This window comes from Natator depressus, chromosome 9, assembly GCF_965152275.1.
Source record: "Natator depressus isolate rNatDep1 chromosome 9, rNatDep2.hap1, whole genome shotgun sequence".
Classification (NCBI taxonomy): domain Eukaryota; kingdom Metazoa; phylum Chordata; order Testudines; family Cheloniidae; genus Natator; species Natator depressus.
Window position 1 is genome coordinate 11643158 of NC_134242.1, and position 23168 is coordinate 11666325.

At 44.0% G+C, this 23168-nt stretch overlaps 1 protein-coding gene across 1 annotated transcript in view; it reads right to left on the reverse strand.

Moving 5' to 3' along the window:
• The window catches only part of PIK3CA (phosphatidylinositol-4,5-bisphosphate 3-kinase catalytic subunit alpha), a 74459-nt gene extending 59168 nt beyond the window's left edge, over positions 1-15291 (reverse strand). Inside the window, exons 1-2 of the mRNA XM_074963538.1 lie at positions 15212-15291; positions 7406-7832 (exon numbers count right to left, since the gene is read on the reverse strand). The gene's annotated coding sequence lies outside the window, so the exon portion shown is untranslated. The remainder of the gene's footprint in view (positions 1-7405; positions 7833-15211) is intronic.
• Positions 15292-23168: the final 7877 nt, after the last annotated feature.

The following is a 23168-nucleotide window of genomic DNA, read 5'->3' on the forward strand; positions in this document are numbered from 1 at the left end:
TTGTGCACAAACTTTATAAGTGTACTCTCTATGCCATTATCTAAATCATTGATGAAGATACCGAACAGATGATTGGTAGCTGCATACCCAGTCTAAAGCCCTCACAACCTGAGCTTGGTGACTTCTCATGAAATGGCTGCCCCAGACACTGACAGAACTAAGATCCAGTCCCCAACCTTAATTGCAATAGTAGAAGACGGATGAAAAGCTATGAGAAGGGGAAGGGGTAATAAAAGTAGCAAAGCTAAACTAGCAGTGTTGTGGCTTTCCCCACATACTGACCTCCCACTGGTGTGCAACCCTCACAAGTCTTCACTGGGAGGTACTGTAATCACTGAATAAAGAGCAATCTGTATCCTGATTATTTTTATTAATGGTAGTATTACTGTAGCATGTCAGAGACCCTGCCATGGAGCAAAACCCCATTGTGCTAGGTTCTGTACAAACACAGAACAAGAAGGTCCCTGATCCAAAAAGCTCGAATCTAAGTATAAAACAAAAGACAACAGATGGTTACAAACATGGAGTACAAGACAGACAGACACTGGTCAACATTATAGGCAGTGATATCAGCACAATGGCGAACAACAGTTGTCAAGTTTTTTTTTGTCGGCATCACAGAAAAGAGGAGAGTTTAAAGAAGGGATTCGAAGAATGATAAGGTAGCTCTAAGATTGTTTATGAGGAGCTCTTCCAAAGTATGAGAGGCAGCACAGGAGGAAAGCATAAGTGCTTGTTTGAAAAACTTAACGAGTGGATGATGGACGCTGGCAACACGAGCTGACAGTGAATTTGAGAGGATCGGTAGGGTGGGGATAGACTATAAAGGCCTTGGAAGTGAAGATAAGCAGCTTATATTTGATGCAATAGAGAAGGCGGTGGCTATGGAGGGACGCAATGAGAGTGGAGAGGAGGGATAGCTCAGTGGTTTGAGCATTGGCCTGCTAAACCCAGGGTTGCGAGTTCAATCCTTGAGGGGGCCATTTAGGGATCTGGGCCAAAAATTGGGGATTGGTCCAGCTTTGAGCAGGGGGTTGGACTAGATGACCTCTTGAGGTCCCTTCCAACCCTGATATTCTAGGAGTCTATGAGTGGTATCACGGTCAAATCAATGGGCTCAGAAAATCATCTTTACAGCAGCACATGAATGGACGTGAGCAGGGCAAGGCTGCATATGTCAAGGCCAGAGAAAAGGATATTGCAGTAATAGAGACACGAGAGGAGAGCCTGGACAAGAGTTTTAGTTGTGTGGATGAATAGCAAAGGCTGTCTTAGATACTATGCAAAAAGATTAAGAAATATAAGACATAGCCTGAATGCAAGGACTAACGAATAAAGTGCAGACATTTATATTTGTGCATATGTTGCATCTCCAACTACTTGTAACTGGAGAAAGAGAAAGGGTGGGACTTCTTGTACCCTCTCACAACAAGGGTGCTCTGCAATAAGTGAAGGGCCATAGAAACTGAAGCACCAAGCAGTTATTTCTTCTTATGTGCTTTCAGTTTCTTCATGGTACTGTAGGTTCTGCCGAGGGACTGTCCTTTGCTATAACCGGAAACAAAAGATGACAAGAATTAACCGGCATTTTCAGAAGTGCTCTCAAGCAGTTCTAGCAAATTACAAAACATGTTCTGCATTCAAAGGGTCAAATAGTTCCTATAGTGTGAGGGGATCTCCAGGCCCTCAAGGAATTCATATTCTGAAGTGACAGCCTTCCTGTGACTAGGTCATCAGAACAGTGGCAGGGAGTTTTGAGTAGCAGTCCCCAAAAGGGAAGAGATAGGCAGGCAGTGAGCTAAACTAAACAGAATCCTAAAGGGGGAGAAGATTTCAGACAGTAAAGGATTCTTTAATTTATAAAAAGGCATAACATGATCCAATGGCTAGAAGTTGAAGCTAGGTAATTTTTCACCTTATCTGTAGCCTAAGTGTAATTAACCATTGCAATAATTTACCAACAACTGAGGTGGATTCTCTATCACTTAAAATCAAAACTGGTTGTCTTGCTAAAAAATATGCTCTAGCTTAACCAGAAGATATGGACTTGATATACAGATTACTGGGTGAAATTCTATTGCTTGTGCTACACAAGAGGTCAAATGAGATGAAAAATTCTTGAGTAAGCTGAGCCACTCTGATTCTTTCCTGGTGAACTGGCTGTCCTGGGAACATAGGAGGAATCGTGGGAAGGCATTGGAGGACTACCAGTAGTCAAGTCACTGCAAAGTAGGGAAGTTACCATTCTAAATGGAAGCCTCACTTGGGCTTTAGCCTACAGCCCCAGATAAGCCAGCTAGCCCTGGTTGAAAAAACCACTAAACTCAGATGAGAGAGTTTTGTGTGCGCCGCTACAGCTGTGCCGCTAAAAGGTGTGCAATATAGCCGCTGTTTGTCAGCAGGAGAGAGCTCTCCCGCCGACAAAGAACTTCCACCCCCAATGAGCGGCAGTAGCTTTGTCGGCGGGAGAGCTCTCCTGCTGACAAAGCGCTGTTCACACTGGTGCTTTTCCTTGACAAAACTTTTGTCTTTCGTGTGTGTGTGTGTGTGTGTGTGTGTCTTTAATACCTCTGAACTTGTCGTTCAGTTGCCAGTGTAGACAAAGCCTCAGAGAGGGTTAAGGCGCAACACCCGCATAAGAGCCTATATTAACTCTGCATGGATGATAAATCCTGAGAAATCTTCCCTCTCACTACATAGCCAAACCTAAAAAGCTAACCAATATTTGAGACTTCTTGAATTGGACTTTATCTACCTCCCTGCCCTACACTTCATAAAATTAAGTTTGAGACAAACATTAAATAGGATAAACGTATTTTCCCCATAGGAAGAGTGCTCCCCAAGGTTCTAGATCCATTATAAGGGGATGTTGTCTTCTAAATTGACATATGCAAATTGTTTAAAATATTTGGGGGTGGAGAGGGACATTTATTTACAACCATGTATAAAAACAAGAACCTTGACAGAACAGTACTGGAAGGTGCAGTTAATATTCTGCCCTTTAGTCCAATTATAGCTAATAACCTTCCACACACCCCTCCAACACTGCTTTCCGGAAGCATCAAACACCATTTGTAAAAGTTGAGGACTAGCTGGCTACCCCTAATAGAGTTCAGTGGGTCCACAAATGTTATTTACTGGCATAAGACTGGAGGTATGATCCCATGCAACTCCACACAACCTTGTTTGCGCATGTGCATTCCTGGGCATCCTAGTGCCTCAGTAATAGATGCTGAAGCACTCATTTTTAGAGGCTTTCAACATAGCCAATAGCGTGCTGACAGATGTTTAGCAGTTTGGACATCAATCACACTATATGCTACTTTCAATGTCGATGCTTCTATAGATGAGCCATGTACCCTAATTTATACCAATACTTTGAAAGAGGAGTGCTCTTGAGAGTGAAGCAGCAGAGGTTATCTATCATAGATGGCACATACAGCTACCTATTTAACCAGCAGGATCTAAATGTTGAGACTCCCCTATATACAAACAAGACCTATGACCAGATGAAGTTCAGAGTTTTGAACCAATTTTACTTTACATTTGTGAAATGGGACAGTAAATGAACAAGACTACTTTTCTTTGTGAAGAGCTTGGCCCATTATTACAGTAATCGCCTACGTGTATATGAACTGCAATCACTATGGACAAGCGCTACTGCTTTGTGGACACTGGCTAAAAATAGAGCATTACTCATTGGAACATGTGGTTGGTGTGGTTAAATCAACAGCTGGCACTTAAAAAAAATCTGATTAGAAGAGGTCATTGGTATTAGGCTCCCAGAGATAATGGAAGGAGCATGAGTAGTGATTTAACAACTGTGGTCAAGCTACAGACCTAACATGTCCACCTTGTGATGCTGCTATTCTGCAATACAGACAGTATTGATCACCCAAAGCCAGTTTCCTGGTGCCAAAGGCTGTTGGCTGGGCAGAAGTCATGACAGTAGTCAGATCTGCATACAAAGGGCAGAATGTCAGAGTCACCCGCATATGCCAAAATAACTGAATTGTACTTCTGCTCTGTCAAAGCAGATGATCAGCAGGGACCCTGCATGATAGAACTACTTTTCCTTCACACACAAGCACGGAGAAACAAGCTGTGCTTTAGCTATTACCTCAAAACAAGTCAGAAGATGGCAGAATGTGCCATTGAAAGGGAAAATTGGAGATGGCACTTGCACAAGAGTGCTGATTAATATGAAGGCCTCTGAAGTCTGTAGCAAGTAGGACTTAAATTCCATTCCTCTGTCAGACTGCCTTAGCGTTCTTCAGTATCATCAGATAGGTTTTTAAAAAAAACAACAAAGCTTAACTAAAAAGTCACTGAAAAGTATTATTTTATATGTTGTTCAGTTTAATGCTGCCCACACCTGTCAAAACGCAGTTGTGACTGCAGTTGTGCTCTGGGGGGTGGGGTGGGGGGACAGCCCTGGACTGCCGCTGCTCATGGGGTGGAGGGCAGCCTGGGACTGCTGGTGTGGGGTGGGGCACAGTGATGCTGTTGATCCCAGGGCTGCCCAAGCTGCTCTGGCAGCCCTGGGGTCAGTCACACCTGCAAGCTGCAGAAGTCGCGGAGGTCCCAGAAAAATCACGGAATCCATGCCTTCCATGACCTCTGTGACAGACTCACAGCCTTAATGATTACCTGTTCTTTTCATTCCCTCTAGGGCACCTGGCATTCGTCACTGTCAGAAGACAGGATACTAGGCAAAATGGACCTTTGGTCTGACCCCGTGTGGCCATTCTTATGATAACATGTAACTATCAATGTAGGAGTTTTCAGCAAAAGCTACACATCTGGGCAGCTAGCTAAAGAAGGGTCGTAGTGTTTTCTGCCTTAGTAGTTGGGGCTTTTAGCATGTAAGCAGGACAGGTACATCTTCTTTCTACACCTTAAAGAGGGGAAACTTAATATGGGATAGGAGCTTAAAATCATAATGCTCCACTGTATCCAACAAAAGTTCAGATTAGTATAGGTAGCATTCAAATTTCAAGTGGCAGTAGGCTTCCTAGTGAAAAGAAATTGGGAGCCAGGGAAAGGGTGATTGTCATTTAGAGCTACACACCAACTTTACACTGGTTTAGGTGAATGTAAGCTTCCATGTCTGGAAGGCATGATTCACAATCATAATGGATAAAATTCTTAGGCAGTGCTACATAATCTAGTAGCATGTTCCGCAGAAGAATAACTAGGGCTCTATTATTAAAGATGCTGCCCCCATAAATTTGTCTTTTCACAGAAAATATGGGTACTACAAAAAATTAATCATCAAGAATGCCTTTCAGTAGGAAACCATTGCTATTAAGGGACTTTTACAAGTCTTCAACCAGAAGGAAGCTTCAATGTAGGACATCCTTTGCCAGCAGTTTGTTACAAAAATCTTTAAAAAAAAAATAGAAGACTAAAGGTAATATAAGAAACCACTGACAATTCCCAACTGGGTGAAATTTAACACAGAGTGCCTAAGAAAACTATGATAATCTAATTCTACTAGTTCTGTGGACTTAAGTGAGTTGGAATACTGCTTATAGAAGATTCCCACTGTGACCAAGTCTCACTGCAAGCTGTTTAAAAAAAACCCCACATACACATACTAGAACAGCAAGGAAGGGAGGAAAGATTAAGATAGTGTGGATCTCCTCCATTACACAAACAAACTTTCAGTTGTACATCAGTAATACATGAGATAAGAGGATAAGAAGGGCATGCAAAATACATGTGGTGAAAGATGAGCTGAATCACAGTTGTGCCAAATCATTTGACAATACATTCAAGCAGGTATCTGCTGGTAAGGCATTCCTATCTAACGGTAGCTTCTTTAGATAGCAGCAGTGAAACACTCCAGAGAGTTAGGAATAGTTTGCATAGCTCATTCATGAGGAAAACGAGAATCTCATTTTCTACTAGTTCTCATTTTCATCCTTCCTTGTCTCCTGCTGGAAGTTATGCTGTCTTTGTAGGTCAACGTGCTCCAAGGTCGACCTCTAGATTTACCTGGACAAAGGCTTGATGAGAGAGGATAGCTACACCAGTATTTTATCCACCATTTCAATCCATGTTTAAGAGAAAAACAAAAGTGTTGTTAGAATAATTTTACTACATTAGGACTGAGTAGCTGCATCACAGAGAGGCATGGATCAGCATTCAAGTTGCACTCCCTGTCAATATCTGGCCTGGGGAACTAATGATCCAGCCAGCGGACCAAATTCAGTGATGAATCCTGGTCACGTGCCACCTGAGGCACATTGCACATAGGCTAAGAAGAAGCTGCATCACAAGACAAACTAAGCTATGACTTTTCATTTAGAGTTGTTCTGTTTTTTGAAACACTGAAGTGGAACTATTTTAAGAAAGCCAAATCTATTCTCTTAAAAACAAATTCCCCTAGGAGCTTAGTTTTAGGCATTTGTGAACACGTATCACTGGGTTCTTTGACCAGTACAAATATGCATAACACTTCAATTCTACATATTACTGTTTTATACCAATATGTACTCAAACATTACACACTAATCTTTGTAACTATGCCATTACAAGTGGCATCAGAGCTCTAGCAGATATTTCACTTGAACATATGCCCCCTCTGAGCTCCAGAATTAATTTATGAGGAAGCCAAAGGCCTATCCAATAGCTGTGATTATTTGATCGATACTCTCATTCAGTGGAACAGGTTGGTGTGTTCTCTTGGTACAAATAGAATGGAAGAGCATTTCCTATTTGGTGGCAAAACTGGAAGAGATTTTATTAAGGTGACAGCAAGTGACTGCAAAAAGATGAAATACAAGAGAGATCAACCATTTCAAGAATTTGTTTTTGACTACCCTATTAATGGGAACTTCCTCAATACACTGATTAGTTTTATTAGTGCCTGGGCCATGCATAGATGTCAGTGAAACCTATTACTCAGTTTAAGTATTTTTTTTTTTAGTATCTCATTTAAAAGCTTGACAGATTCAGCGAGAAACTTCCAACCTTGCTAGCAACCATTCACGCTTTCATGAGGACTACAGTTGTGGCACCTGGCTTTGAGGTTCCCAACCGAACTGACAATTTGCTTATAGAAACAGTCTGTAGATCAGATATAGGGTTGTGTGTTTTACATTATAACAATTTAATGATCAGGCAAAGCAGATTTTAAAATCATATTTTCATCCTCCCATGACTATTTCAGCATCAGGGAATTTCCACATTCAGCAACAGTGGCATAAATAGAAATCTGTTATAAAAAAGTTTGTGGTCAAGAGTGGGGTTAGTGCTTTGCAAACTTAACATTATTTAATGACAACCAAAAATCACAAATACACTAACAACGGTATAGGCTCTAAGTTAAATGCTGATTTACCTCACCATAAAAGCCTATGTAATAATTTTCACAAGAACAAACAGTGCTGTTTAATACCTTACAAAGAAGGCTCCTCATCTCCAATCATCTGTTTGATAATCAACATTTATCCACTACTTATTGTTGCTCTCCTTGTGCCTGAAGCTTCATGTCTTCAGTCTTTAGTTCATTTTCATCTTTGGAGTAGCTGGCCTCATTCTTGTAGCAAGGTGAAGGTGAATTGCTTTCAAAAAGCATCAGAAACTTCAGTGTTTTAACATGCCAACATTAGATTAAATTCATCATAGACATGACAGGCCTTTCCACCCATGATCACAGTTACCCTCAGACTATCATGCCAAACCTTCATTGCTTCCATCTTCTCTCAACACTGCTAGATGCTTCTTGATGTTGTGCACAGTCTACTGATTGCACACCAGGAGCAAAAATGAATTCAGTCTGAACTTGATTCCCTCTTTCAGCAGTTGGCAAAGAAGATCCTCAGCTGCTTGGACCAAGGCACACATGATCAATCAATTAAGGCATTCACCATGGTTATAAATACTGGCACAGAACTTCCCATTTATTATAAAGAACAAGTTCTTACACTGTGCAGGTATCTGTGTTTTATGGATCCATAATTCTAATTTATGATACACTGCACTACAGGACTACTAGTCTCAGGAAAAATGGAAGTTAGGAAAACTAGCTAAATAGATTGAGCTGATGTAGTTCAGGCTTTCCATCCATTCTAGGGAGAAAAGTATAAACTAATTTTAGCACCAATCTTTATCAATACCTTGACATTTGTAGTAAAGCTGACTTTGAAAAGCCTCTGCATGGAGAAAGACAATTCTATCTGAAAGGAAGTCTGAATTAGATTAGTGTTTCCTCCCAATGTCTCCTGTGTGGAGGGAGCAGCCCAGAGCTATTACGGGCTAATTTTGAGCATTAGATTCATTAAGACTTCTAAAGCATCTTAATGCTGCAACTGTTGCAAGTACATTATTTGAGCACTAAGAGATAAAGCAGACTGGCTTGTCTTGTCCAAACTAACACTATAGTATAAGGGACACTATTAGGAACAATTATGAAAAAAAGTCAAGTTTTAAGAGGTGTAAACGTTAGAACACATAAAACACTCAATATTTCTCCATTCGGGAGAGTGACAATGGAAACATCCATTGGACATTACTCTGTAAAAGAAATCGTTCTTCTCCCTGCAAAAGGAGTCATTCTACTGGCTAAATATTACGACCAATTGGCTCAACATTCCAGGGCGTTTTACAGTAAGGCTTTGTCTAAACTGGAACCTGAACGACAAAAGTTTTGTAGTTCAGAGGTCTGGAAAAAAAAAAATCACCCTGAACTACAAAAGTTTTGCTGACGAAAAGTGCCAGTGTGAACAGCACTTTGTCAACAGGAGAGCTCTCCTGCTGACAAAGCTACCGCTGCTCGTTAGGCGTGGAAGTTGTCAGCGGGAGAGCTCTCTCCTGCCGACAAACAGCAGCTACACTGTGCGCCTTTTAGTGGCACGGCTGTAGCAGCACAGCTGTGTCACTAAAATGTGCGTAGTGTAAACACAGCCTAAGTCTTAATCAATTAATCAAGCCTTCTGTATTTGAAAGAAGTGTTAATAAGAGTTGTGATTTTACAAAGTAACCAGTGATAATTATAGCCCTTCATTAAAAGAACGCCTTCACACACAGAAAAGGAAAAATGCCAGAGTATGTTTTCTTCTGCAGATGAGTTGTCTTTAGACATGTTTTGTACAAGTGTCTGTTTTTCCTGTGTAAGTGCTTGCTTTGACACAGTATATTTCTGTTGTATCTCAAAAAGAGATTAAGAATTGCAAAATGTGCGTATATTTCTGCCTGACTTCACTGAGCTGGCTTCAACTTTGTGGTGGCGTAAGGAAGGCGGACATGAAAAAACTGGATGAATCCATAGTCAATGCTTGATCCAGCTGTTCTTAATCTGAATGTCTTTGGTAGAGGTTCCCTTTCTCTCTAGATGCTAAATCATCTCTGTGGCAAATGAGACAGGAGCAAGTTTTGAAGAGATGGGGTTATGCCAAATTAAGGTATTTTCAAAGAGCTTCCTAGGGAAGGTTACCTACAAAGATAACCATCACACCCCATTTTGAATAATATCATTTGAACACTCTTCTAGGATCCTGATATACTGAATATAAACATTTCCAGCAAATACATTTAATGCAAGTTTACCTGTCAAGTGGTTTTGCTCCTTCCTGGACTAGGAAAATGAGAAAGCACATAGAGAAGAAAAAAGAAAAAAAAAAAAAAAGATGCAGCAGGGCTGTGGGGGAACAAGTTTTCTGAAAGTGTCAATGTTAAAAACGAGAGACCAGACCAATAATCTTCTAGATTAACATGTGCTCTGCCCACAAGAAACCACGCATCACTGCAAGTAATGAAAGCTCTTTGTAATCAGCATGACAGAAGGGTTGTTTTTTTTTTTAAATGAGAGTTTATATGGATTTTACTATATCCTCAAATACCCTGAATCTGTATGTTTTGATTGCTCCTATTTATCTATTAACTCCCATTTTACTAGCAATTTTGATTTTATAGAAGCTGTTCAAAATTTAACACAATAGATTTACAGTAGCTGTTTTAGGCTCTTTGTAAGGCATCGTAAAGAGATTAAAAACAAATACAAACAAAATGTTAGAAAGCTATATTCTCAGTTCATTTAACATTTCATAACATTCAGGAGTACTTCACATACTTTAAAATAGAGTGCACACGTCACTATCTTCTATCCCAGAAAACATACTGGAGGAAGCAGAGGCACTAGTCTGTTTTTCCCCAATTTTTAAAATATGACGCTGTCTTCTAATGCTTTTTTTGTGAAGTTGGGGTTTTTTTGCCTTACTTACTCATAACTTGAGGGATAGGGGAGAAGAAAAGTAATCTCCCGCCAGTTTTTTTTCTCCTTCTCCAGAGAAAGTATTTCTATCTTCTCTTCTGGTCATAACCAAAGCTTCAACCTGCAACATTGCCTGGTGCATTTGTATTGTCTGTAGCTACATTAGATTTGACTTCTACTGGTATGGACATTGTTATGTCAAATACTACATTTATTTTATTCTTGTCAAGGACTCATATTGCTTATACAAAATACACATTCAACACAACTGACCTTATATACCATACTAGCTCTCTTCTACCAACCATTGAACACAGCCAAACCCTCCACCACAATAAAAGTTTGTGAGCTATGCACATCGTTGTATCAAAGGGAAGATAAACCTCCTGAATCTCAAAACGCATTCATAGTACTATAAGTCTGAACTTTGACTTTTTACTTCTCAAATGTTCAAAGTTATAATTATTTAATTTGAAAGTACTATTTAAATTGTAAGACAAAAGTGAGAAGATTTATATTTGAAGCTGCTGATGTCTTTAACTTATGCCTTTGAAGTGTTTTTCTTCCCCAACAACTTCAGGAGCATGTATTAATTATGAAATTTGGTTTTTACCAGCCCTTTTTTCCTAGAACTATGTAGTCAATACTTAGGACACAGATAGAAAGCCTATTAGTTGTTAGGAATGAAGGAAAGCCTTACAGTTAAGGTATGCATTAGAGCAAATCTACATTTCATTCCAGCTTTCCCACAGACTTCTTGTGTGACCCTGGACTAATTACTTCATCTTTTTGTGCCTCGGATCTCCATCCATAAAGTTGTGGTAATTTTCCCTTCCTTTCAGCTGTGTCGTGAAGATAAATTTATTGATGTTTGTAAGATGCTTAATTATTACTATAGCGCAGGTCCTATAAGTATCAGACTGAAAACTGGAAGAAGCTGAACTGATTATTTCTGTGAATTGTTTTGGAAAAATGTGAGTCTTGTATGCAAAGTACCAGCTTAATTAATGAAAAAATGAAGCAAGTTGTCTGACAGATGTATAAAACCTCTGAAAATAGTGTTTGAAACAGAAACATTAACAGACTACAACAGTAGTATTAGAAACTGTATTACTATAGCACAGACTTCATAAGACTACACATTTGAGTTTGTGGAGGAGTTAACATCAGGAAAGAAGTCCAATCCCCCCACCCCACCAAGGTGATTTTCTTCAGTTAAGTGGAACAACAAAAAGCTGATGAGTTGGATGACCCTGCAAGAGAGACATCTGACACCACTGTCAACACTAAAACATAGTCGGAGTGATTTATATTCCTATGTTAGACCTTCCAGCAACTTTCAGCATCATCTTTATCCAGGAAGAGTTTGTTTCTCTTCAACATGCAAAAAATGGTAATGATTAATCTAGGCCTAAACCATGGAGACAACCATAATTTAAGATGAGATTTTAAAAAATGTTAGCATCCCCTTCAATATAGCACAACTAAACAAGTTAAGAAGCAGATACAGCTTTCTTCTAGATATGCTCTTCTGGACAGATTCAAATTCACAGGTCCACTATTAGATACAGAAGTGAAGAACGGGAAAAGTTAAATGAAATGACATTGACACTAATCCACTATTCTGAATTAAACAAGAGAACTGACAATGACTAGAAGCATCCAAAGGGACAAATGTATTCTACTGAATGCTACTGATTCTAATCTGAAAAGAAAAAGTATGAAATGCTGAATGTAAGTTGCTAAGAATGCAGAGGTAAGCAGATCTTTGCTAATTGCACAGACAATTAAAATAAAGACTAGAGAACATCTCAGGTCCATTCATCTTGAACTTGCCATATAGTGCTTAAATAGTGTGCCAAACCTTACTGAGAAAGCAAAATACCTAACAGTCCTAAGACATATTGCATAATTTCAAAAATTCTTCCATAGCCACAATCAACTTCACAGTTGGTTGTATTAGGGCTTGTTCACATGGAGACATTGACCACAATACATATTGCAAAATAAGCTATGCCACACCAGCTCCCCATTTGGGCACTATTCCCAAATAAAAATCACTTTTATTTGGGAATAAATTACTCCAGTTCGGAAACATCCTAATTATTCCACAATAAAGTGATTTTATTCTGGTCAATTCCTCCATGTAGATAAACTCATCTTCCCAGAGACAGATTGTGTACTCTGAGGAAGTCTACATCCAACCGATGAAATCTGCACTGAGCCAGAGGACTTTGATCAAAACACCACACTACATGCAAAGATTCTAAAAGGACACACTAAGTATACAAAAGCAACTGAAGGAGTTTCAGGTCAGAGGCTAGTGACACTGACAGTCTCAATGGAAATTTAGCTTGATCTAATGAACAAACTAGAACCATACAACACACACACTAGTTTCAGAGGGGTAGCCATGTTAGTCTGTATCAGCAAAAACAATGAGTCCTTGTGGCACCTTAGAGACTAACAAATTTATTTGGGCATAAGCTTTCGTGGGCTTTAACCCACTTCATCAGATGCATGGAGTGAAAAAAAGTAGGCAGGTATAAATATACAGCACATGAAAAGATAGGAGTTGCCCTACCAAGTGGGGGGGGTCAGTGCTAACGAAGCCAATTCAATTAGGGTGGATGTGGCCCATTCCCAACAGTTGACAAGAAGGGGTGAGTATCAACAGAAGGAAAATTATTTTTTGTCATGACCCAGCCACTCCCAGTCTTTATTCAGGCCTAATTTGATGGTGCCAAGTTTGCAAATTAATTCTGGTTCTGCAGTTTCTCGCTGAAGTCTGTTTTTGAAGTTTTTTTGTTGAACAATGGCCACTTTCAAGTCGGTTATTGAGTGTCCAGGGAGATTGAAGTGCTCCCCTACTGGTTTTTGAATGTTACAACTGTTGATGTCGGATTTGTGTCCATTTATTCTTTTGCATAGAATCTTTTCATGTGCTGTATATTTATACCTGCCTCTTTTTTTTCCACTCCATGCATCTGATGAAGTGGGTTCTAGCCCACAAAAGCTTATGCCCAAATAAATTTGTCAGTCTCTAAGGTGCCACAAGGACTCCTGGTTGTTTACACACACACACACACACACACACACACACACACAAAATTTTCCCATTATTTGGCCAGGATGGCTCCTTCTGCAGCAAGAGCAAGGCCCTTGTACACATTTAAGTGGAACACATCAAGGTGCAGCCCTTTTTCTGGCTCCTCCAGGGCCTCCTGCTGAGGATCAGGCTGTATTCCTTCCACCCCCTTCTTCTCATATTTGCACGCCCCATCTGTGGGCCCCATAAAGTTGCAAGACTTCCTCCTGGCACCAGCCATGATTGCTATCTGCCAGACATGGAGAAGGAAGCTCAACAGGGGTGCTCTGACTGCGGAGGCTGTTTTCGCTCCCTTGTTGCTTCACGTCTCCAGGCAGAGTTCCTCTGGGCAGCATCCACCGACTCCTTTGAAGAGCTCTGGGACTGTCCAGGGTTCTTTGCTCAGTGTCTCCATCCGGAACCCCAAGGTTATTGGTTGAACCCAGAAAAGAAAGCTGAAAAGCAGCTAACAGAACATGAGTTCATTCTCTTTGACTTTTAAAACGCTAAGAAATCCAGATTTGTACCCAAATCTGTTTACAAAGGAGCATATTGTATCAAAACGGTGGGAAAAATGTGGAACTAACCACAGCCAGGGTTGTTAATCTAGTGTTGTCTGTTTTTAAGAGATCTGCATTCTCATTTAGACAGTTCAGAATGTTTTTAAGCTCATTTGGACTCGTTTGGTCCAAGTTTCATAACGGAGTAGATGCTGAAAAACTAAGTAGGTTGGTTTCTAAAAGCAGACACAAGAGTGTTATTAACAGTAATATCTAGCTCTTATATAATGTTTTTCATCAGAAGACGTCAAAGCACATTACAAATGAGGTAAGTATTATTACCCTAATTTTACAAGTAGGAAACGGAGGCACCATTACTTGCATGGTAGTAGCACCTAGGAGCCCCTGTTACAGACCAAGAGCCCAGTGCTATACATCATGCATAACTGAAAGGTGTTTCCTGCCCTGATTAGGCTTATCTAGTCAACAGACTGAGAATTCAGTTGCACTCTACCAACAGAACTAGAAGCACATCATTGTGGATGATGTATGCATTTTTATGTTTTAAAAATAAATACATTTTATAAAGCAAACACCATATTATGGACTTTGAATTTCATTTAATAAAATCTGTTTTTTTTACTTCCCTGTTGGAGAAGAGCCATTACCACCTTGTTAGCCACCAACCATTGCCATAAGGTACATAAAAACACTACACGTTAGTCAGTGCATTAACGAAATATCTAAAGCCGACTATTAACTCAGCAATTGCGCTATTTATTGTTCAGGTCCTGTGGAAAGGCATAAGATTTACACTGAGAAAGTTGACTGAATTTGTGTGTAGCTTAGAAACAACACACAAGGCACTTTTCAAAGATCAGTGACCTGAGTTCATCAGACTGAAGTGCCACCCAGTGTAGCATCAGCCGGTGATGAGGTTTTATTTCTCTATTCGCCTATTATGCAGAAGGCAATATTTTCACACTGGCATTTTTTTTTTTTAAGTTAGCTTGTAAACTCTTCAGAGCAGGGACTGGGTCTGTGTTTGCACAACAGAGTCCGCTGCCGACTGAAAGCTCCGGGCACCATGGCGTTAATACCGGCACCACAGGAGCAGTCATCAGAAAATCAAGCAGCATGGCGTGGTGACAAGAAAAAAACAGCGTTATTAGGAGCACTCAAAATTAGCGACCAATTAAGCCCCAGTTTCTTCATTTCCTAGCGCAGGAGCCGGACACATTTCCTAGCCCCTGAGCGAGGAGGCAGATCGATCCCACCCTGGGGGGTTAGCGGTGGGGTGGAGGAAAGGGCAGCAGCTCTGCCTCGCCCCGGGGAAGCTGCGGCGGCTCCCGCATGGCTCGGGGTGCCTTTCCCCCGCCCAGCCCCTCTCCCCGGGTGACTCACCTCTCGCTCCCCGGTGCGTTCGGTTCCAGCGCCGAGGCGGGGCCAACTCAGAGGGGGGCGGGGGGCAGGAGAGGCAGCCCCGCACCGGGGGAGGCGGCGGCCAAGACCGGGAGCCGAGGGGGGGACGAACAACTCGGCCCCCCGCCCCCGGCCCTGAAGCTCCCCCGCCCGGAGCCTCCGCCTCCCCGACGGGCAGCGCCCAGCGGGACCCGCAGCCCCCGCCGCCCCTTCAAGCCACCAAAGCCCGTCCTCGGGTCTGCGGGGCTCGGTGCGCCCTCAGAGCAGCGGACACCGAGCCGCCGGCCCCAGCGCTTCCCCAGGCTCGCTGAGCCCCTCAGCCCCTAGGAGAGCCGCTTCCCCTCACAGGGAATAACAGGAAGGGAGCGGGGGTGACCCCGGGCGCGCACGGACTCACCGGAAGTGATTAGAAAGAGGGAGGGGAGGGGAGGAGCGAGAGAGAAAGGAACGTTCAGTGCGCATGCGCTCAAGGGGCACGGGGCTGGAGCTGCTGGTCTTCCCCCCCTCCGCTGGTCTCTAGTCAAGGGGCGGGCAAGCACCTGGAGGATACACAACACTCCCCTTGCATTGACTTGGTGCCCGCATCTTCTTTGTCTAAATCAGTGGCTCTCAAACATATTTACTGGCGACCCCTTTCACATAACAAGCCTCTGAGTGCGACCCCCCCCTTATAAATTAAAAAACACTTTTTTACATATTTAACACCATTACAAATGCGGGCGGCAAAGCAGGATTTGGGGTGGAGGTTGACAGCTCACGACCCCCCTGTGTAATAACCTTGTGACTCCCTGAGGGGTCCCGACCCCCAGTTTGAGAACCCCAGTCTAAATCCTGGCAGGAGGGCATCAAGACGGTACACAAAGCAAAAAATACAGTCAGGCCTCACTGCATCATCAGCCCTCCCAATGATCTCATAGCCTGATGATACCATGGTCAGCAGAGGAAATGGGATTTGCTCACATGGCTGTGCTGTAGATGCACATCATAGCTGGGTGGGGCTTCGCCCCTGCTGACTCTGTCATAGTGAATGCCACATTTGTATGCATTTGCCACATGATAAACTGATTGATCTGATAGGTCTTTTTAGCCTCTGATCTATGTGATAGAATCTTCACTATCGCTGAGCTGTATAGTCCTGGCCACTTCAAAGTAGTGGTGACCTCATCACCATTTGCTATCTTACCTGAAGCAAATACTCACTAGCAACCACACACCACACAAGAAAAACCTATCCTTGCAACAAAACCCGTTGCCAACTCTGTCCACATATCTATTCAAGGGACACCATTATAGGACCTAATCACATCAGCCACACCATAAGAGGCTCATTCACCTGCACATCTACCAATGTGATACATGCCATCATGTGCCAACAATGCCCCTCTGCCATGTACATTGGCCAAACCAGACAATCTCTACGCAAAGGAATAAATGGACACAAATCAGACATCAAGAATTATAACATCCAAAAACCAGTCGGAGAACACTTCAGCCTCCCTGGTCACTCAATTTCAGACCTAAAAGTCGCAATACTCCAACAAAAAAAACTTCAAAAACAGACTCCAATGAGAAACTGCAGAATTGGAATTAATTTGCAAACTGGACACCATTAAATTAGGCTTGAATAAAGACTGGGAGTGCATGGGTCATTACACAAAGTAAAAACTATGCTAATTTCCCCCCCCCCACTGTTACTCACACCTTCTTGTCAACTGTTTGAAATGGGTCATCCTGATTATTACTACAGAAGTTTTTTTTCCCTCCTGCTGATAATAGCCCACCTTAATTGATTGGTCTCATTACAGTTGGTACGGCAACACCCATTTTTTCATGTTCTCTGTGTATATATATCTTCCTACTGTATTTTCCACTGCATGCATCCGATGAAGTGGGTATTAGCCCACGAAAGCTTATGCCCAAATAAATTTGTTCGTCTCTAAGGTGCCATAAGTACTCTTCATTTTTTTTGCTGATACAGACTAACATGGCTACCACTCTGAAACCTGTAATTTGCTATCTTGTTCATTTATAAAACATTTGTGGTAAAATCACAAGGTCCTCACTGCTTAAAAGTCATCTCTCTCTCTTTAGTAATTTATAACATCTCACTTGTATTTTGCGTTTTGACTTATTAACTAACAAAAACTGTGTGTACTTTGCTAAGAATGTTGTCAACCCAAGTATCTTTTCTGCACTTGGAAAGAAATGCTTTGAAATTGCTTTGATATTTTGAAGTTTCTTCTTCTTTTGTGGTTCTGATTGCTTGCTGCCATCTAGTGCAATCATGCTTATACTGTATGATATTTATTTTTGTCATGATATTATAGGCATTTATATTTTCAGTGTGAACTTTAGAAGAAATGGTACTGGGAGAATGAAAACCAGAAGGAACAAAATAGATTAACGATGATTAAGGCTATATTTTAGTGATGGGTATTTTTAGTAAAAGACACGGGCAGTAAACAAAAATTCATGGCCTGTGACCTGTCCATGACTTTTACTATATACCCCTGACTAAAACTTAATAATATATATAATTAATAAATAATAATAATAATAATTATATAATAACATAACAACATAATATAATAACATTTAACATTCCTGTGGTGGGAAGAACACCTCAACAGCCCAACACTGTGGCATTTAATTTCAGAAAGGGGAACTGTGCAAAAATGAGGAGGTTTGTTAAACAGAAATTAAAAGGTACAGTGACGAGAGTGAAATCCCTGCAAGCTGCATGGACACTTTTCAAAGACACCATAATAGAGGCTCAACTTAAATGTATACACCAAATTAAAAAACACAGTAAAAGAACTAAAAAAGAGCCAGCGTTGCTTAACAACCATGTAAAAGAAGCAGTGAGAGATAAAAAGGCATCTTTTAAAAAGTGGAAGTCAAATCCCAGTGAGGTAAATAAAAAGGAGCATAAACACTGCCAAATTAAATGTAAAAATGTAATAATAAAAGCCAAAAAGGAGTTTGAAGAACAGCTAGTCAAAAACTCAAAAGGTAATAACAAAATGTTTTTTAAGAACATCAGAAGCAGGAAGCTTGCTAAACAACCAGTGGCGCCCCTGGACGATCAAGATACAAAAGGAGCACTTAAACACGATAAAGTCATCGCAGAGAAACTAAATTAATCCTTTGCTTCAGTCTTCACGGCGGAGGATGTTAGGGAGATTCCGAAACCTGAGCCATCTTTTATCAGTGACAAATCTGAGGAATTGTCACAGATTGAAGTGTCACTAGAGGAGGTTTTGGAATTAATTGAGAAACTTAACAGTAACAAGTCACCGGGACCAGATGGCATTCACCCAAGAGTTCTGAAAGAACTCAAATGTGAAATTGCGGAACTATTAACTATGGTTTGTAACCTGTCCTTTAAATCAACTACTGTACCCAATGACTGGAAGATAGCTAATGTAACACCAATATTTAAGAAGGGCTCTAGAGGTGATCTTGGCAATTACAGACTGGTAAGTCTAACGTCAGTACCTGGCAAATTAGTTGAAACAATAGTAAAGAATAAAATTGTCAGACACAGAAGAACATAAATTGTTGCTCAAAAGTCAACATGGTTTCTGTAAAGGGAGATCATGTCTTATTAATCTATTAGAGTTCTTTGAGGGGGTCAACAAACGTGGACAATGGGGATCCAGTGGACATAGTGTACTTTGATTTCCAGAAAGCTTTTGACAAGGTCCCTCACCAAAGGGTCTTACATAAATTAAGTTGTCATGGGATAAGAGGGAAGATCCTTTCATGGATTGAGAACTGGTTAAAAGGCAGGGAAAAAAGGGTAAATTTTCAGAATGGAGAGGGGTAACCAGTGGTGTTCCCCAAGGGTCTGTCCTAGGACCAATCCTGTTCAATTTATTCATAAATGATCTGGAGAAAGAGGTAAACAGTGAGGTGGCAAAGTTTGCCGATGATAATTTTATTAAGATGATGTTGAAGTAAAAAGAAAACAGTACAGAGTTTAAGCATAGAAGTTTCTGGTAATCAGGGAATAAGGTACAGATTATCAAGGGGTATGAAATTCAGTTTAGGAGCGGGTGGCGTAAGGAATACATAAACTTTTACCCCCAATCGGGGAGATTGCAGATTAACGGGTCAAAGTACAGACATTGAGATATGGGGGTGTGTTGTTCATATGATGGCTATGTTCAGGTGCGGAGTATAATGAGTGGATACGGTGATGAGGATGGATTTACCCTCATTTGGTGGGATTTAATGTTCAGTGAGTTTATGGTTCCAGTTCATATGGTCCAATGGAAAAAGTCTCTCAGTCCCTTTCCCATAGTTGATGCACGATGTCGTACCAGCTCACACCTCCTGGTACTGTTGGTGGCCGGTGATATGTTCGATGTTGATGTCCCTTGACCATTGGATGGTGTCCGAGACCAGCAGGCGCTGCATGAGCCGTGCATAACGATCAGGGCATCCATCTGCACCTCGTAGCCCTTCGCTCTCAGGGTGTCAGCCAGGGGGCGTATTTTTCCAGCTTACGAGCTCGGGCTGTGCGGAAGGCCGGGGTCCTGTTCTCAAAGGAGACTGTGACATCGACGAGGATGATCTTTTTCTGGGCCTCATCAGTGACTACCACGTCAGGTCGCAACTGGCTGTCAGTACCGGGGATGGCGCAGTTCACGGCGACCTCCCCCAGGCGCGGTGCGATGGCTTTCACCAGGCAGTTCTGGATGGCGTTGTGGCGCAGCTGCCAGGCTCTGGAGTGGGGCTTGCAGCTGCACAGGACGTGGGGCAGGGTCTCGTTGGAGTAGCCACACTTCCTGCAATGCTTGTCTCGGTTCCCATGGCGGACAGCTCCGTTGAGCAGGACGCAGTTGAGCCGGGCGCGGTTGATGAACCGCCAGTCAGCGAAACGGGTGAAGCCACCCCGGCGAGGAAGTGGTTGCTGGCATCCCACTTGCTGGTCAGTTAGAAGGCTTTACCCTGGTCCGGTTTACGCTTCAGGGTTTCCATGTACAGTGAGTGGATGGCTGCCTTCAGGGTCCTCTCCAGCATGCCCCGGCGCTCAGGGTGACAATGGTGTTGTCGTTGGACCTGATCTGCGGCACCAGGATTCCCAGCTCCTGGCGCTCCTTGCACCACTCCCAGCGGCAGCCGATGCGCTTCCCCAGGCGACACGTGGCATTGCGAGCACAGGACCACAGAAGCGATGTCGCGCCCCTCCCGTCCGAATTTGCCATCCAGGGAACCGCTCAGGAAGGTGGCGGTGTCTTGGTTGGAGGGGGTTCTGCCGATCCGCTTCTTTGTTGCGTCATGGAGGGCGTTTGCTGCGATGTTCCTTACCATGGAGTCGGGACATGTCAACAGGTGGAAGGCGTGGGTGATCACCGCGATGTCACACAGGTCACCCATGCGGGGGACATTGGCACCGCCATGCCTGTTGGTGATGTAGACCAGCTCGTTGCTGGCTCTCTGGGGAAGGAACAGCCACTTCTTCACCAGCTGCCGGACGATCTTGTCTGCCTTGTTGAGAGGTACCTTCGCCACGGCGGATCCCCTTAGGATGAACGAGATGCGGGGGATCAGGAAGGTGTTCAGGGCGTTTATCTGCTGCCACGGTGCTAGCAGGGAGGCATCGATCTTGGCGGCATCCTGAAAGATGTCCTGGATGGTATCCTCGGGTGTCTGCCGGACACGGAAACCCGTCGGCATGCCAAGGTTCTGGTACGCCTGCCCCTCTGCCAGGGGGATGACAGGCTCGCCCTGAAACTGGAACTCTGTCATCTGCACCGAGTCCCTTTTGCTGCCGTCGATGTGGAGGGTTGCGCACTTCTTTGCATTGAAGCGGAGCCCCATCCAATCGGCAGTTTGACTGGTGGCATCTAGCATACGTTGGAGGTTCTCTGGGTCGTCTGTGGTCAGGACCAGGTCATCCGCGTAAGCCAGGACGCTCACCCTCTCACCATGGAGGTTGAAGCCATCTGTGCCATTGGAGATCGCTCGCAGCAACGGCTCCATGGCGAGGATACAGATGATGGGGCTGAGGGGACAGCCCTGCTTAACTCCGCTCCGGATCAGGATCGCGGCGGTCTCCCCTTCGACCGAGCAAATGGTGGTGCTGCATCCCTCGTACACCTCTCAGATCACACAAAGGAAGTTCTCTGGCATCCCAAACCCCTGGAGCGTGGCAAAGATGTGGTGGTGGGGCATGGACCCAAAGGCGTTAGCCAGGTCGAGCCAAGCTACCATGCACTGCCTCCACGCCCTTCTGGCCATTTTGATGGTGGTTTGGAGGACAAAGTTGTGTTCATAGCAGCCCTCGCAGGACATGAAGCCTTTCTGGATGGAGCTGATGGCTCCCCTGCTCACCGACCAGTCCGTGATCCTTGACACCAGGCAGCTGGCATAGAGCTTGTACATCGTGGAGCAGAGGGAGATGGGCCTCCAGTTGCTGGGGTCATCCCACTCACCCTTCTTGTACACCAGTACTGTCATAGCCTTCTTCCAGGAGTTGGGAGTCCGGCAGAATCGCTTGCACTGATTGAAGAGCGTGGCGAGGACCAGGCAGCCGGGATCTCGCTTTTTCAGGAGGCTGTAGGGGATGCTGTCTTTCCCAGGAGCTGTGATTTTTGTTTTTGAGAGTCTGGCCATCACTTTCTTGGGCGTATAGTCAGTTTCCAGGACACCTGCTTTGTTGACACGGGGTAGGGGGCGGAGGCACTCTGGGTGCTGCGCGTCATTCCAGGCTATGCGGTCGAATACATCCTTGAAGTAGCTGTAGAGACACTCAGATGGGATCATGCAGTAGGGCGAGGGCCCGTCTAGGATCTCCCTCATGGCCTTAGAGCTGTTTGCCCAGTACAGCTTTTGGATCCTTGAAGCCGCTGCTGGATCGTAGCGGCGGCTGGCGTCTCTACTTCTGGCTCCCCTGGTGGTGGTGGTGTGGTTTGGAGCAGGCGTTCTGTGGGCAGGCGGGGTGTTCTCCTGGTTCGAACTTCTCCTGGGAGCGATTTCCGCAGACAGTTCTTGGGTGAGCCTGTCTACGAGGAGGTCGAAGTCGTCAAAGGAAGCTGCCGCTTGTAGCTCCTCGGTCCAGGCAGTCTGCCACGGAGTGGCAGCCCTCACCATCGGCTGCTGGCCCTCATGGTCCTCGACCTCGTCTGGTGCAGGCTCAAAGCCTGAGTGGTCGGCCTGCCATCTATCTCGTGGGTCAGGATTCTCTTTGGTTGGGTGCTGGGGTGGGATCTCTGGCGGGATGCTGGCGTTGCTAGTGGTCGGAGAGACGCGGTCTGGCTCGGGGGTTGCTGGGACACCACTGGTCCTTCTATGAGTGGCTGCTGCCTGGGCGGTTGCTGCTGGAGCATGAGATCTCCCATAGGCAGTGTCCCGCAGAATGGACTTGGGGGCTGTGCTGGGCCGTCTGGCGATGAAGGCCCGGTGCTTTGCTGTGGCTGCGGGGCTGGTTCCTCCAGTAACGTCTGGAGTTTGTAGGGCGATCTGGGGCATGGTGCTGGCTCCTTCAGTGGCTGGAGCTCGCAGGGTGGTCTGAGGCTTGGCACTGGCTCCTCTGGCTGCTGGAGCTCGTAGGGTGGTCTGAGGTGTGGCTCTGGCTCCTCCGGCGGTTGGAGTTCGCAGGGCGGTCTGAGGGGCGGCGCTGGCTCTTCCGGCGACAGGATCTCGAGCAGCTATGTGCGGGTGGCGCTGATCCTTCTGGGGATGGGGACGTGCTGGACAGGTGGCAAGGTAGCACTGAGTCGTCTCAGTATGGAGATTTGCTTGACAACATGAGAGGGTGAGACAGGCATCCTGCTGGCGAGGACCTGGGTGATGTTCCCCGAGGCAGCAGGTACCTCTTGATCACAGCATCCTGTTCCTCTGGCCTGGCGACGGGGGCAGGCTTCTTGACGGCAGCTTGCAAGGTCGCTTTTCTTTGTTGAGGCTCAGGAGCAGCGGGCCGGCGTGCAGC